This window comes from Oncorhynchus tshawytscha, linkage group LG34 (assembly GCF_018296145.1).
Source record: "Oncorhynchus tshawytscha isolate Ot180627B linkage group LG34, Otsh_v2.0, whole genome shotgun sequence".
NCBI lineage: Eukaryota > Metazoa > Chordata > Actinopteri > Salmoniformes > Salmonidae > Oncorhynchus > Oncorhynchus tshawytscha.
In genome coordinates, this window is record NC_056462.1 from 5,236,045 (window position 1) to 5,252,412 (window position 16,368).

Sequence of the window (16,368 nt, forward strand, 5' to 3'; positions counted from 1 at the left end):
CCTAACCAGCTCTGCTAGGGGGAGTAAAATGGTCAATGTTCTTTCATTTGTGTCTGGAAGTATCTTGTAAGCTTGCCAATGTTAGCCAGTTAACTTCGGAACTTGACTGCCGTTGTGAGGTCAGATCTCTCAGATCAACCCTACTCCTGAACGCTCCAAGAGCAAAACGCTCTGAATTTACGAACACCCTAAACGCAGCCTTGTACTTCAGATTGAATTTACCAACACACCCTCTGTGTCAATTCTGCTGTGGATAATTTTTGCTGATGGATTTATCAGCACTCTTACTTCCCAAGGCCATGGACATGTTCTCTTAAAACTGCTTATAACACAAATTCTGTAATACATTTTTTTTTTCATCTTTTTTGGATATATTCCAATTTATTTTTCAATACCTCACCCAATGTGACACGTATACGCAATTTTTTAGACCCTATAGCCAAAACTTTCATCATTTGGTAGCCAGCTAATTAGCTAAGTTACTAGCTATTTAGTCATTGTTAGCGACTGCTAGCGGCCTTTAACCTCTGTTCAGGCACCAGCTGTTTTTTTTGCCTGCATAAACCTGCCAGCCTCGGACTGTTTTTCTCCACTACAATGCCAGATTCCTGTCGTAAACCCGGGACCATTGATCATCACAGCTAGCTGGCTGCCACTGAGTGACCCAGCCCCGAAGCTAGCCCTGAGCCAGGCGCATCTCCCGGCTAGCAAACAAAACTACCACAACTACAATACCTCTTTCGCCATCTGGCCCGGTCCCTTCGTCGACACGGCGCCCCACCATACCACCACAACTGTCCACAGACGTAATTCCATCAGCTGTGCCTTCAACCGGCCTTTGCTGGACGACTGAGCAGATGCTTCTACTTACCCCGGACTGCTAACTTTAAACACAGTTTCTCCCAAGTGCTAGCGTAGCAACGACTACCGCGCGGTGTCCCTGTTCCATCTATTGCTGTACACTGGACCCCATGATCACTTGGCTACATAGCTGATGCCTGCTGGACTGTTCATTTATCAAGTTACTCCACTTTGTTTACCTTTGTTTATCTGTCGGCCCTAGCCCGAACTCAGGCCCTGTGTGTAGTTAATTAACCGACCCTCTCTGCCCATTCATTGCCATTTTACCTGTTGTTGCTGTCATTAGCTGATTAGCTATTGTTGCCCTACCCGTTGTTGACTTAGCTAGCTCTCCCAATCAACACCTGTGATTGCTTTATGCCTCGCTTTATGTCTCTCTCAAATGTCAATATGCCTTGTATACTGTTGTTTAGGATAATTATCATTGTTTACTGCGGAGCCCCTAGTCGCATTGTACATGCCTGTCTGCACCATTATGCCCTGAATCTATTCTACCACGCCCAGAAATCTGCTCCTTTTATTCTCTGTCCCCAACGAACAAGACGATCAGTTTTGCTAGCCTTTAGCCATAGCCTCATCCTACTCCTCCTCTGTTCCTCGGGTGATGTGGAGGCTAACTCAGGCCCTGCGTGTCCCCAGGCACTCTCATTTGTTGACTTCTGTAATCGAAAAAGCCTTGGTTTCATGCATGTTAACATCAGAAGCCTCCCCCTTAAGTTTGTTTTACTCACTGCTTTAGCACACTCCGCCAACCCTGATGTCCTTGCCGTGTCTGAATCCTGGCTTAGGAAGGCCACCAAAAATTCAGAGATTTTCATAGAACTGCCAAAGCGGGAGGAGTTGCAATCTACTGCAGAGATAGCTTGCAAAGTTCTGTCATACTTTCCAGGTCTAAGCCCAAACAGTTCGAGCTTTGAATTTTAAAAATGAATCTCTCCAGAAATAAGTCTCTCACTATTGCCACCTGTTATAGACCCCCCTCAGCTCCCAGCTGTGCTCTGGACACCATATGTGAATTGATTTCCCCCCCCATCTATCTTCAGAGTACATTCTGTTAGGTGACCTAAACTGGAATATGCTTAACACCCCAGCAGTCCTACAATCTAAGCTAGATCCCCTCAATCTCACACAAATGATCAAGGAAACCACCAGGTACAACCCTAAATCCATAATCATGGGCTCCCTCATAGATATTATCCTGACCAATTTGCCCTCCAACTACACCTCTGCTGTTTTCAATCAGGATCTCAGCAATCACTGCCTCTATTGTCTGCATCCGCTATTGGTCCGCGGTCAAACGACCACCGCTCATCACTGTCAAACGCTCCTAAAACACTTCTGCGAGCAGGCCTTTCTAATCGACCTGGCCCAGGTATCCTGGAATGATATTGACCTCATCCCGTCAGTCGAGGATATCTGGTCGTTCTTTAAAAGTAATTTCCTCACCATCTTAAATAAGCATGCCCCTTTTTAAAAATGTAGAACTAAGAACAGATATAAGAAATGAAACCACTGTCTAATTCATAGACAGAACTATGAAGGCAAGGACCGACCGTCCATGAGATCGGAATTATGCTATAAAGCTATACAGTGTTTGTTTTCAAACTAAAACAAGCCTATTTGGGCTTTGTTGGGGTAAGACAGTTGAACGGCGCACATGAGGCATTTATAAGTTATATTCATCAGAACTCGATGACTATATTAATAAAATACTCTGATACTATATAAATAAATACAAAATCGATGTGCGAATCACTTTAAGGAAAGATGCATACGATCAAAGTGAAAAGTGATGACATGGACATATGTAAAACAGGATTTATCGGTCTCGGATCATTGAGTGCTTTTAAAGAGATGTTTCTCTGAGTTTCTGAGAAGTCATATGTATTATGAGAAATGATTAAGTTGTCAGATTGCACAATGTGTGTTCCAAATGATCCAAGACGATAAAGCTAGAATCATTTTGCACGCCCAATTTTTCAGGTTTTGATTTGTTAAAAAAGTTTGAAATATCCAATAAATGTCGTTCCACTTCATGATTGTGTCCCACTTGTTGTTGATTCTTCACAAAAAAAATACAGTTTTATATCTTTATGTTTGAAGCCTGAAATGTGGCAAAAGGTCGCAAAGTTCAAGGGGGCCGAATACTTTCGCAAGGCACTGTACTTCCCTCTTACCCACATTCAATGAAAGAGCATAAACTAATATCATACTGTGCTATCAATAACTGGCAATAAAAGTGATATTTTATACTCTATACAACTATTTGTCTAACTGAGTAAAGAAAAGATCAGTCTACATTATTTGTTGACATACTTACAGGTCAGTAGTGTCAGACCTTAAGTGTGTGCACACAACACTGGTGGTGTTTTCTCTACGGTTAAATTTTTTAAAATTGAACCTTTATTTAACCAGGTAGGCAAGTTGAGAACAAGTTCTTATTTACAATTGCGACCTGGCCAAGATAAAGAAAAGTAGTTCGACACATACAACAACACAGAGTTACACATAGAGTAAAACAAACATACGGTCAGAGTCGTGTGTATAGGTGGCAGGGAAGTCAGGCGCAGGAGTGTCAAGCGGAGTGTAAAATTGATTATTTTCATGAATGTCCATGTAACATGCTCCATAACAATAATAAAAATAGAATATAAACAAAACATGGGTACGAGGACCCGTCGCGCACCTATACAATAAACACAACACTGACAATAAACACAACACTGACAATAAACAATCTCTGACAAAGACATGAGGGGAAACAGAGGGTTAACTACACAACTGGTAATGTGTGGGAAGACAAGACAAAGCCAATGGAAAATGAAAAATGGATCAATGATGGCTAGAAGACTGGTGACGTCGACCGCCGCAAAGAGTATGCCGGGACCCCCTCGATATCTAGAGGAGGCGGAGGAACATCACGCACTTCAGCCTCCTGGAGCGGGCCAGCCACCACCGACCTGAGGAGAGACATGGAACGAGGGGTTAATACGGTAATTAGTGGGCAGTTGTAACCTATAACATACCTCGTTCACTCTCCTCAGGACTTTAAACGGCCCCACAAACCGCGGACCCAGCTTCCGGCAGAGCAGGTGGAGGGGCAGGTTTCAGGTCGAGAGCCAGACCCTGTCCCCTGGTGCGAACACCGGGGCCTCACTGCGGCGACGGTCTGCACCAATTTTCTGGCACCTTATGGCGCGCTGAAGGTGGACGTGGGCTGCCTCCCAGGAATCCTCAGCGCGCCAAAACCAATTGTCCACCACAGGAGCCTCGGTCTGACTCTGATGCCAAGGAGCCAGAACCAGCTGATACTCCTTTTCAATGTGTATTAGGGTAAGTTTAGTGAAGGAGTGACGTAGCGAGTTCTGGGCCATCTCTGCCCAGGGCACAAACTTCGCCCACTCCCCCGGCCGGTCCTGGCAATAAGACCGCAGAAACCTACCCATATCCTGGTTAACTCTCTCTACCTGCCCATTACTCTCGGGTTGAAAACCTGAGGTAAGACTAACCGAGATCCCCAGACGTTCCATGAACTCCTTCAAGACCCTTGATATGAACTGGGGACCCCGATCAGACACTATGGGGTGCCTGAGGATATAGTGCCGGAAAACATGTGTAAACAGGGCCTCTGCAGTGTGTAAGGCCGTAGGGAGACCTGGCAAAGGGAGGAGATGACAGGACTTCGAAAAACGATCCACAACGACCAGGATCGTGGTGTAACCCTGTGAAGGTGGAAGATCAGTTAAAAAATTCCACCGACAGGTGCGAACACGGCCGTTGAGGAACGGGTAAAGGTTGTAGCTTACCTCTGGGCGCACACCGAGCAGGAGGAAACATAAATCCTCACGTCCTTAGCTAAAGTGTGCCACCAGTACCTCCCATCAAGACAGAGCATCGTCCGACCTATCCCAGGATGACCAGAGGAGGGCGAGGTGTGAGCCCAATAGATCAATCGGTCGCGGACAGCAGACAGAACGTACAGACGACCAGCTGGACACTCATGGGGAGAGGGCTCTGCACCCGCTTAATGCCCGCTCAATGTCCGCGTCCAGCTCCCATACTACTGGCGCCACTAAACAAAAAGCTGGGAGTATGGGAGTGGGATCCATGGACCGCTCCTCTGTGTCATACAGCCGAGACAATGCATCTGCCTTGAAGTTCTGGGAGCCTGGTCTGTAAGAAAGAGTAAACACAAAACGAGTGAAAAACATGGCCCACCTTGCCTGGCGAGGATTCATCCTCTTCGCCTGCCGGATGTATTCCAGATTGCGGTGGTCAGTCGAGATGAGAAAAGGGTGTTTAGCCCCCTCAAGCCAATGCCTCCACGCCTTCAAGGCTTTTACGACAGCTAACAGCTCCCGGTCCCCCACGTCATAGTTTCGCTCCACCGGGCTGAGCTTCTTCGAAAAGAAAGCACAGGGGCGAAGCTTCAGTGGCATACCCGAACGCTGAGAGAGCAATGCTCCTATCCCAGGCTCGGATGCGTCCACCTCCAGTATGAATGACAAAGAGGGATCCGGATGAGCCAACACAGGCACTGAGGTAAACAGAGTCTTCAGGTGTCCAAAAGTCCTGTTCGCCTCAGCCGACCACTGCAAGCACACCGGGCCCCCCTTTAGCAGTGAGGTAATGGGAGCAGCAACCTGACCAAAACCCCAGATAAACCTCCGGTAGTAATTGGCAAACCCTACAAAACGCTGCACATCCTTTACTGTGGTTGGAGTCGGCCAATTACGCATGGGTGCAATGCGGTCGCTCTCCATTTCCACTCCTGAAGTGGAAATCCGATGTCCTAGGAAGGAGATGGATTGTTGGAAGAACAAGCATTTCTCAGCCTTGACATATAGATCATGCTCCAACAGGCGACCAAGCACCAGGGACACATGCTTGGTGTGTGTAGCGGAGTATTTCAGAATATCGTCGATATACACCACTACACCCTGCCCATTCAGGTCCCTGAAGATCTCATCTATAAATGATTGGAAGACTGATGGAGCATTCATCAACCCATATGGCATGACTAGGTACTCACCTGAGGTGGTGCTAAATGCCGTCCTCCACTCATCACCCTTCCGAATACGCACCAGATTGTACGCACTCCTGAGATCCAATTTTGTGAAGAAGCGTGCCCTGTGCATTGACTCAATAACCGTATTTATCAGAGGTAGCGGGGTAACTATATTTCACCGTGATTTTATTTAGACCTCGATAATCAATGCATGGGCGTGAACTGCCATCCTTCTTTTTCACAAGAAAGAAACTCGAAGAGACGGGTGAAATGGATGGCTGAATGTACCCCTGATGCAGGGATTCAGAGACATATGTCTCCATAGCCACCGTCTCCGCTTGTGACAGGGGATACACGGGACTCCTGGGATATGCAGCGTCTACCAAGAGATCTATCGCACAATCCTCCCGTCGATGGGGTGGTAATTGAGTCGCCTTTTTACAGAAGGCGAGAGCCCAATCGGCATATTCGGGGGGAATCCGCACAGTGGAGACCTGGTCTGGACTTTCCACCGTAGTAGCACCAACGGAAACCCCTAAACACCTACCTGAGCACTCTCGCGACCATCCCGCGAGAGCCCTCTGTGGCCAAGAAAGAGTGGGGTTATGACAAGCTAACCAGGGTAGGCCTAGCACCACAGAATACTTAGGAGAATCAATAAGGAAAATACTAATCTTCTCCTTGTGACCCTCCTGCGTTATCATACACATACACGTGCGGTGACCTCCCTGATAAACCCTGACCCTAATGGTCGACTATCTAAGACATGAATAGGGAAAGGCATATCCACAGAAATAATAGGGATCCCTAAACTATGAGCTACATTTTTATTAATGAAATTCCCAGCCGCGCCTGAATCTACTAGCGCCTTATACTGGGAATGCAGGGAAAAATCCAGAAAAGTGACAGAGACAAACATTAGCGCAACAGAGGGCTCTGGATGAGAATGGTGCCTACTCACCTGGGGTGACGCCAGAGTGCCCTGCCTGCCTTCTCTATTCCTAGAGGAACCAACCCGGCACCGACCAGCAGTGTGCTCTCTGCGACCATAGATGGTGCTCGAGCGGGAACCCCCTCCAGTCTCCCTGCGCACCATACCTCCCCAATTCCAGAGGTTCGGGAGAGAGGGTGCTGGAGGATGGAACAACCAGACCCCGATCTAGACATCCACGAGTAGCCAGCATGTTGTCCAGCCTGATGGACATGTCCACCAGCTGGTCAAAGGTGAGGGTGGTGTCTCTACAGGCCAGCTCCCGACGGACGTCCTCGCGTAGACTACAACGGTAATGGTCGATCAGGGCCCTGTTGCTCCATCCAGCGCCGGCAGCCAAGGTCCTAAACTCCAGAGCAAACTCCTGTGCAGTCCTCATCTCCTGCCTCAGATGATAGAGGCGCTCACCCGCCGCTCTGCCTTCGGGTGGGTGGTCGAATACTATCCGGAAATGGCGGGTGAACTCCTCAAAAATGGTCCAACACCGCATCCTCCTCTCTACACACAGCACTGGCCCACTCCAGGGCTTTCCCGGTGAGGCATGTAACGAGGGCGCAACTCTTCTCACGGTCAGATGGCACTGGGTAGACCGTGGCCAGAAACAAGTTCAGTTTAAGGAGGAAACCCTGGCAGCCGGCAGTATCTTCGTTGTATCCGGTGGGTAGGGATAAAAGGATCTTGTTTGGTTCAGGAGGGGAAAAGCGTTCAAGGGAGATCCCGGTTGTGGTGGTGGAGGTGCTGGAGAAACTCCCTGTCTCTCCCAGCGGTCCATATTCTGGACAATGCGATCCATGACAGCGCTCAAACAGTCAATCTCCTCCACTTGTTCCCGGACGCGTTCCTCCACCTCCATGAGCGTAGTGTCCTCTCCTGCTGACTTCATATTTTTATGGTCAGAGATTCTGTCAGAGTCATGTGTATAGGTGGCAGGGAAGTCAGGCACAGGAGAGTCAAACGGAGTGTAAAATGGAGTCTTTTAATGAATGTCCACGTAACATGCTCCATAACACTAATAAGAATAGAATATAAACAAAACATGGGTACGAGTACCCGTCGCGCACCTATACAATAAACACAACACTGACAATAAACAATCTCTGACAAAGACATGAGGGGAAACAGAGGGTTAAATACACAACAGGTAATGTGTGGGATTGAAAACAGGTGTGTGGGAAGACAAGACAAAACCAATGGAAAATGAAAAATCGATCAATGATGGCTAGAAGACCGGTGACGTCGACCGCCGAGCACCGCACGAACAAGGAGAGGCAACGACTTCGGCAGAATTTGTGACACATACAGTCAATAATACAGTAGAAAAATAAGTCTATATATGAGGTGAGATAAGGGCGGTAAAGGCAAAAAAAATGGCCATGGCGGCGAAGTAAATACAATATAGCAAGTAAAACACTGGAATGGTAGATTTGCAGTGGAAGAATGTGCAAAGTAGAAATAATGGGGTGCAAAGGAGCAAAATAAATGAATAAATAAATATAGTAGGGGAAGGGGAAGGGGTAGTTCTTTGGGATAAATTATAGATGGGCTATGTACAGGTGCAGTAATCTGTGAGCTGCTCTGACAGCTGGTGCTTAAAGCTAGTGAGGGAGATAAGTGTTCCCAGTTTCAGAGATTTTGTAGTTCGTTCCAATCATTGGCAGCAGAGAACTTTAAGGAGAGGCGGCCAAAGGAAGAATTGTTTTTGGGGGTGACCAGAGAGATATACCTGCTGGAGCGCGTGCTACAGGTGGGTGCTGCTATGGTGACCAGCGAGCTGAGATAAGGGGGGACTTTACCTAGCAGGGTCTTGTAGATGACATAGAGCCAGTGGGTTTGGTGACGAGTATAAAGCGAGGGCCAGCCAACGAGAGCGTACAGGTCACAGTGGTGGGTAGTATATGGGGCTTTGGTGACAAAACGGATGGCACTGTGATAGACTGCATCCAATTTATTGAGTAGGTTATTGGAGACTATTTTGTAAATGACATCCCCGATGTCGAGGATCGGTAGGATGGTCAGTTTTACGAGGGTATGTTTGGCAGCATGAGTGAAGGATGCTTTGTTGTAAAATAGGAATTCTAGATTTCATTTTGGATTGGAGATGTTTGATGTGAGTCTGGAAGGAGAGTTTACAGTCTAACCAGACATCTAGGTACAGTATTTGTAGTTGTCCACATATTCTAAGTCAGAACCGTCCAGAGTAGTGATGCTGGACTGGCGGGCAGGTGCAGGCAGCGATCGGTTGAAGAGCATGCATTTAGTTTTACTTGTATTTAAAAGCAGTTGGAGGCCACAGAAGGAGAGTTGTATTGCATTGAAGCTCGTGTGGAGGGTTGTTAACACAGTGTCCAAAGAAGGGCCAGAAGTATACAGAATGGTGTCGTCTGCGTAGAGGTGGATCAGAGACTCACCAGCAGCAATAGCGACATCTTTGATGTATACAGAGAAGAGAGTCGGCCCAAAAATGGAACCCTATCTAATTTAACTCAACAGTACACCCCTTGTAGTTGCTTGTAGTTCTTTGCAGAGGCCTACTGAGCACTTGGAGGTGGAATTGTAAACACTTGAATGCTGATTTATAAATTTTAAGTTTAATATCTAAAAATATAAAAACTTGCTGTTTGTTATCTATTCATAGTCACTTCACCCCTACCTACATGTACAAATAACCTTGACTAACCCGTATCCCCGCATATTGACTCGGTACTGCTACCTGCTGTATATAGCCTCGTTATTGTTATTTTATTGTGTTACTTAAAAAAATAATTTTTTACTTTATTTGGTAAATATTTTCTTAACTCTTTCTTGAACTGCACTGTTGGTTAAGGGCCTGTAAGTAAGCATTTCACGTGTGGTCTACTATTCGGTGCATGTGACAGATAGTTTGATTTGATGAAATATGTATGTATTCCAATATAGTATAATATATGATGTAGATAATATAGTACAGACAGAACATCTATTTACAGTTCCTAGATTGGGATTTTCAAAGTGAAAGCCATTGTCCTGATCCAGACAATTTTGTCTATTTCCTTCTCAGCAAGGGAGAAGACTTGGCGTATGGTTTAAGGTTACAGAAAATCCCACCATGAGATGTCATAGTTTTGTGCTGTTACGCCTATACAGTATCACCACCAACAATAGCTCGACCAACAGCATCAGTAGTTCCATGACGTTTACACCATTTGAATATTTGGAATGCACAAGACTCCACTTTGTCAATAAACTGGTGTAAACAGCCCTAGTAATCAGACCGATCATCTCAGTACATGAGCTCTTTTGAATGAAGTCACAAAGTGCACATTCCCCAACAAACCTCCCACTGAGTGACAGAAAGACCAGGTTAGGTAGAGGACAGAAAGGGACAGAGAGGACACAAGAACAAAAGCAATCACTCCTCACAGGTGGCAGTCAATAGACAGTTGAGTCCAAAATTAGATTCATTTTCATTTACCTGCACATTCTTGTCATATGCCTCAACACATAAACAGCAACAAAAAATATGAAGGGGCAAACGTGACGCAGATGAAGGAGACATAGGACACCTGCTATGACCAGATAAGAAGTTCAACCTTTTCTGTCCATCCTCCCTTCACTGCTACACACGTTACTACTCAGTTATCTATTATTGCATTGGTTGTAATGTTGCAATGTCTAATATCAAGGGTGACTAACCATCCTCCTAGAGAGCTATTGGGTGTGCAGGCTTTTGTTCCAGCCCCCCTCTGACACAGCATATTCTAAAAATCAACTGCTCAACAGGACCGTGACAAGCAGACAAGGGTGTGTTTCAGGGCTGGATCAAAAGCCTGCATTCCCAGTAGCTGTCACGGCTGTTGAAGGAACTGGACCAAGGTGCAGTGTGGTAAGCGTACAGTTTCTCTTTTATTCGAAATGACGCTGACAAAACAATACAATACAATGCAATGCAATGCAATGCAATGCAATACAATACAATACAATACAATATAATACAATACAATACAAACAAAGTTAACTTCCCTCAAACACAGTTGGGAAAAAGGGTACCTAAGTATGGTTCCCAATCAGAGACAACGATAGACAGCTGTCCCTGATTGAGAACCTTACCCGACCAAAACATAGAAATAGAAAATCAAAGAAACACAAAACATAGAATGCCCACCCAAACTCACGCCCTGACCAAACCAAAATAGAGACATACAAAGGATCTCTAAAAGGTCAGGGTGTGACAGTAGCTCTCCAGATGGAGGGTTGACCAGATGTTTTATACAGTGAAGTTAAGTGCCGTGCTCAAGGGCACAATGGCAGGAGATGGTACATGAAATCAGAGAGCAGCCTCTCAGTGTTAATATCACATTTATGCTTACTTTTTCATGTATACTGTACATAGAGATGTATTGGTCATGGACATGTGGTTAAAAGTCATGGAGAAGTCATATAAAAGTAATGAAATTCCATCTCTCAAAATGTGTATGAATCCTGATTTATGTGCTGTCTTTACTTATATTTTTCAGAGAAAGTAATGCTTCTGCACCCAGAGGTGTAGACCTTGAGGGAGGCTTGCTGCCAGAGTGACACATTTTCAACCCCACCAGAAATGCTTGTCAGGGAAAAATGTTAATAGTTAATTCCTTAGATTTTGTTTGAATTCATTCTTTTACAGTCTTGTTTTTTTTTACGTCGTATTTGTAAATGACAGTATGTCAATAGCTCTTATTGGTTTAAATGTAACTTATTTATATTGTTACAGTTACCATCGAACAAGTAGTTCACCAAAAAGTACCACAGGAACATATAGCCCCAGTCAAAACGGCTGTCGTGATGCTAAGACTACATGATAAACACATGCATTGACTTGGGAAAGTATTCCAATCCGTTGACTTTATCCCCATTTTGTTACGTTACAGCCTAAAACGGACTTCAAAAATATATATAATCCTCAGCAAATCCACACACAATAGCATTTTTGCAAATGTATTGAATATAAAAAACAGAAATGCCTCACTTACATAAGGATTCAGACCCTTTGCTATGAGACTCGAATTTGAGTTCAGATACATCCTGTTTCCATTGATCGTCCTTGCGATGTTTCTACAACTTGATTGGAGTCCACCTGTGGTATATTCAATTTAATGGACATGATTTGGAAAGGCACACACCTGTCTATATATGGTCCCACAGTTGACAGTTGATGTCAGAGCAGAAACCAAGCCATGAGGTTGCAGGAATTGTCCTTAGAGCTCCGAGACACCATTGTGTCAAAGCACAGATCTGGGAAAGGGTACCAAAACATTTTGGCAGCCTTGAAGGTCCCCAAAAACACAGTGGCCTCCATCATTCTTAAATGGAAGAAGTTTGGAACCACCAAGACTCTTCCTAGAGATGGCCGCCCGGCCAAACTGAGCAATCGGGGGAGAGGGGCCTTGGTCAGAGAGGTGACCAAGAACCTGATGCTCACTCTGACATAGCTCTAGTGTTCCTCTGTGGAGATGGGAGAACCTTCCAGAAGGACAACCATCTCTACAGCACTCTACCAATCAGGCCTTTTTGGTAGAGGGGCCAGATGGAAACCACTCCTTAGTAAAAGGCACATGACAACCCACTTTGAGTTTGCCAAAAGGCACCTAAAGGACTCTCACACCATGATAAACACGAGTTTCGGGTCTGATGAAACAAAGATTGAACTCTTTGGTCTGAATGCCAAGAGTCACATCTGGAGGAAACCTGGCACCATCCCTACGGTGAAGCATGGTGGTGGCAGTATCATGCTGTGGGGATGTTTTTCAGTTGCAGGGACTGGGAGACTAGTCAGGATCGAGGCAAAGATGAATGGAGAAAAGTACAGAGAGATCCTTGATGAAAACCTGCTCCAGAGCGCTCAGGACCTCAGACTGGGGCGACGGTTTACCTTCCAACAGGACCGTCTCTGAATGTCCTTGATGCCCAGCCAAAGCCCAGACTTGAACCTGATCAGATATCTCTGGAGAGATCTGAAAATAGCTGTGCATTAACCCTCCCCATCCCATCCAACCTGACAGAGCTTGAGAGGATCTACAGAGAAGAAAATGAGAAACTCCCCAAATACAGTTGTGCCATGCTTGTAGCGTCATACCCAAGAAGACTCGATGCTGTAATCACTGCCAAAGGTGCTTCAACAAAGTACTGAGTAAAGGGTCTGAACACTTATGTAAATGTGATATTTCAGTTTAGAAATGATCAACAATAAAATTCAGACCACAGGAGTAAATGTCAGTTGGCTTTATATTGCTGAGCATTCAGAGGTCGAGACAGCAGGTGAGGTAGAGAGACAGAGACAGAAAGAGAGAGAGAGAGGGTTGAAACATCAGGTCCGGGTTAAATGCTGCCAAAGGTGCATCAACAAAGTACTGAGTAAAAGGTCTGAACACTTACGGAAATGTGACATTTTCGTTTTTTTATTTGTAATAGATTAGCAACAACCACAGGAGTAAATGTCAGTTGGCTTTATATTGCCGAGCATTCAGAGGTTGAGACAACAGGTGAGGTAGAGAGACAGAGACAGCGACAGAGACAGAGACAGAGACAGAAAGAGAGAGGGAGAGGGTCAAAACAGCACATCCGGTGATCAGGTCAGGGTTCCATAGATACTGGCCAGGTAGTCTTGAGGCATGGTCCTAGGGCTCAGGTCCTCCGGGGGGAAGAGAAAGAGAAACTAGAGAGAGAGAGAGCATACTTAAGATCACAGGACACCAGATAGGACAGACTGAACCTAGACCAACGGCACATAGACTTTTGCAGCATAGATACTGGACACTGAGACGGGGGATCAGGGGACACTGTGGCCCCGTCCAAAGTAAAGGTTAGACATATTAGTCCAATCAACAATAGATAATTGAGCAACATGCAGGCTATTATTAATAAAACATAACTTCTGATGAACAAAAATAGTTCAACCATGTTCCACTGATTCCTGATCTACTGGGTGAGCAGACTTCTATTCCTGCCCAGCAAAGGCACCGTTTATTGTCAACTCGTTAGGTTGAATCAGTTGAATTAGTTGTGTTAGTGCTGGGCTGGAACAGAAGCCTGCACACCCAGCAGACTATACAATAGGGCTATTGTGTATGACTTTTAACTGTATACAACCTTTGCTAATAGGTACACATATAGCCTGTGTTATACAAGGATATGCCCTTAGTCTCTTGGGACATTCATTGGGACCGCTTCATCTGCGGACAGGTTTTCACAGCTCTCCGTAACTGAGGACAGAAAATATTAAAAATACTGGCTTCGTTATACTAAAATTAGACAACATTGAATATGATGTTACTATTATGTCTCTGTCCTTAGAAGTTTTCCTTACTGGAGACTGTAACTGGAGAATGTATTCATGATGTCCTCCTACAAAATGACCTGCCCTATCCTGACTCGAATCGGGCCCTTAATTGTTTGTGTTCCCTGTTTCACTCTGATGCAGAGAAACATGTACCATACAAAACACTAAGGGTAAAATACTGATGCAATGGTTTACTCATGAGTTGTCTGAGAAATTACAGGAAATAAATGTAGCTTGGGCTATGGCTAGACGGACTGATTCTACATCTGATTGGCAGCCCTTCAGAGATTTGAAACATCCAGTGCCTTCTGACAGTGTTCACACCCCTGGACTTTTTCAAAAATGTATTGTGTTACAGTCTGATTTTAAAATACTTTAGATTACATTGAGATTATCTGTCTCTGGCTGACACACAATACCCCATAATGTCAAATTGGAATACATATATATTTCAGCATGAGGCCAATGGTGACTTTAAAACAGTTGCAGAGTTTAATGGCTGTGCTAGGAGAAAATTCCTCTCATCCCACTAGACAAGAGTCCTTTAGTCACCTCAGAACAGAATGTAGAGAATGATGCACTAACATTCTCACATACTTGATTTTCATTTGAACTCTTTGATGTCTATTATGTACTAAGTGCTTTGCTAAAGAATGAGGTAAAAAAAAACATAAGGGCTGAATCACATGTGCACCAATCCGGTTTTAGACCTGGATCTTTAGACCTGCTACGCTTGTTTTAGATGATGTGTTAAATTGCCTGAATGATAAAAATAATTGTGCTGCCTTATTTATAGACCTTTCCAACGCCTTTGACACTGTTGACCATCACATTCTTAATCAACGGTTGACTGATTTTGGCCTGGATCAGGCTTCTTGTAAATGACTTGACAATTATCTGTCAGACAGGACTCAGTGTGTGATCTCTGATGGTGTTAAATGAAGATTCCTGTAATAACAAAAGGTGTACCACAGGGGACCATTTACCAGATTGCAGCAATCACTACTCTACATCTTTGGATGCTGTCTACCATAACGCCATTCGTTTTATCACTGGTGACAGTTTTAATACTTAATACCACTGCATCCTGTATCAAAAGGTTGGCTGGTCCTCATTAAAGACCAGTAGATCAATTAATTATTCCCTTTTTGTTTACAAAACCCTACTACACAAGCTTCCAACTTAACTTACTGTGTTGTTAAAGTATAAAAAGATGAGATACTAAACCCGCTCACCGAACTAGGTCCTAATTTGAATGTACCTCATTGCTGGAACCAACTGCAAAGTGCAATTGGTTGTTCTAATGCCACTTGGGTCTCAATGGTGACCTCCTGTTTAAATAAAGGTCAAATAAAATAAAATATTCAGTAGCCTACTCTCTCCCTTTTTGGAGCGTGTGTCTTTTTAAGCTTGTGATTTGAAGGTGATAAACATCACGATAGCTAGATTCCCTTAGCTACAGGATATGGTCAAGTTAACTAGCTAGCAGCTCGTACACAGTGTCCTCAATGTAGTCACTTACATTAGTAAGTTATCCAACTGCCTCTGTTTCCTTTTATCTCTAATTCAGCCAATGGAAAACCTACTTATTGTGAATAAAAGAGTGCAAGGGTGAGGAGAAGTGGAGCTCGACAAGAGCAAGGGTGATACCTGACCAAGGCAGGGGTGAGGGTTGAGGAGGAGGGGTGACATTTGACTAGCGCAGGGTTGATACTTGACTAGGGGAGTGTTGAGGTTTGACTTTTGCAGGATAGACCTGCAACGAGGGGTTCTGAAATTAGATTCTCAACCCTTGTAACGTGTAGTGATTTCAAATATTAGCGATAGCGATATTACTGTGCAGCGTAGACGTTCTATTTTCTACTGAGACAGTAAAACTATTCATATATTAATGTAGTGCCCATCGTTAATTAATGTTTCAACATCTGTGTTGAGAAAAGCAATAAAACCATAATCCTCGCAGTCTGTATCATCCAATCACACATGATGTGCCATCACGTGTTCGCTAAAAGATCACGTGACTTGTATCTGCTCTGTGATTGGACGATACTGCTGCTATCGAGTGCCATCATGTGATCGCTAACAGATCACTTGACTTGTATCGGCTCTCTAATTTGATGATACAGACTGCAATGCTGTATGGAATGAGTAGGTTGTTTGCCCCCTAACTCTGGTATGTACACAGCGTTGTACCCTTGGCTTTTTTTCTTCATA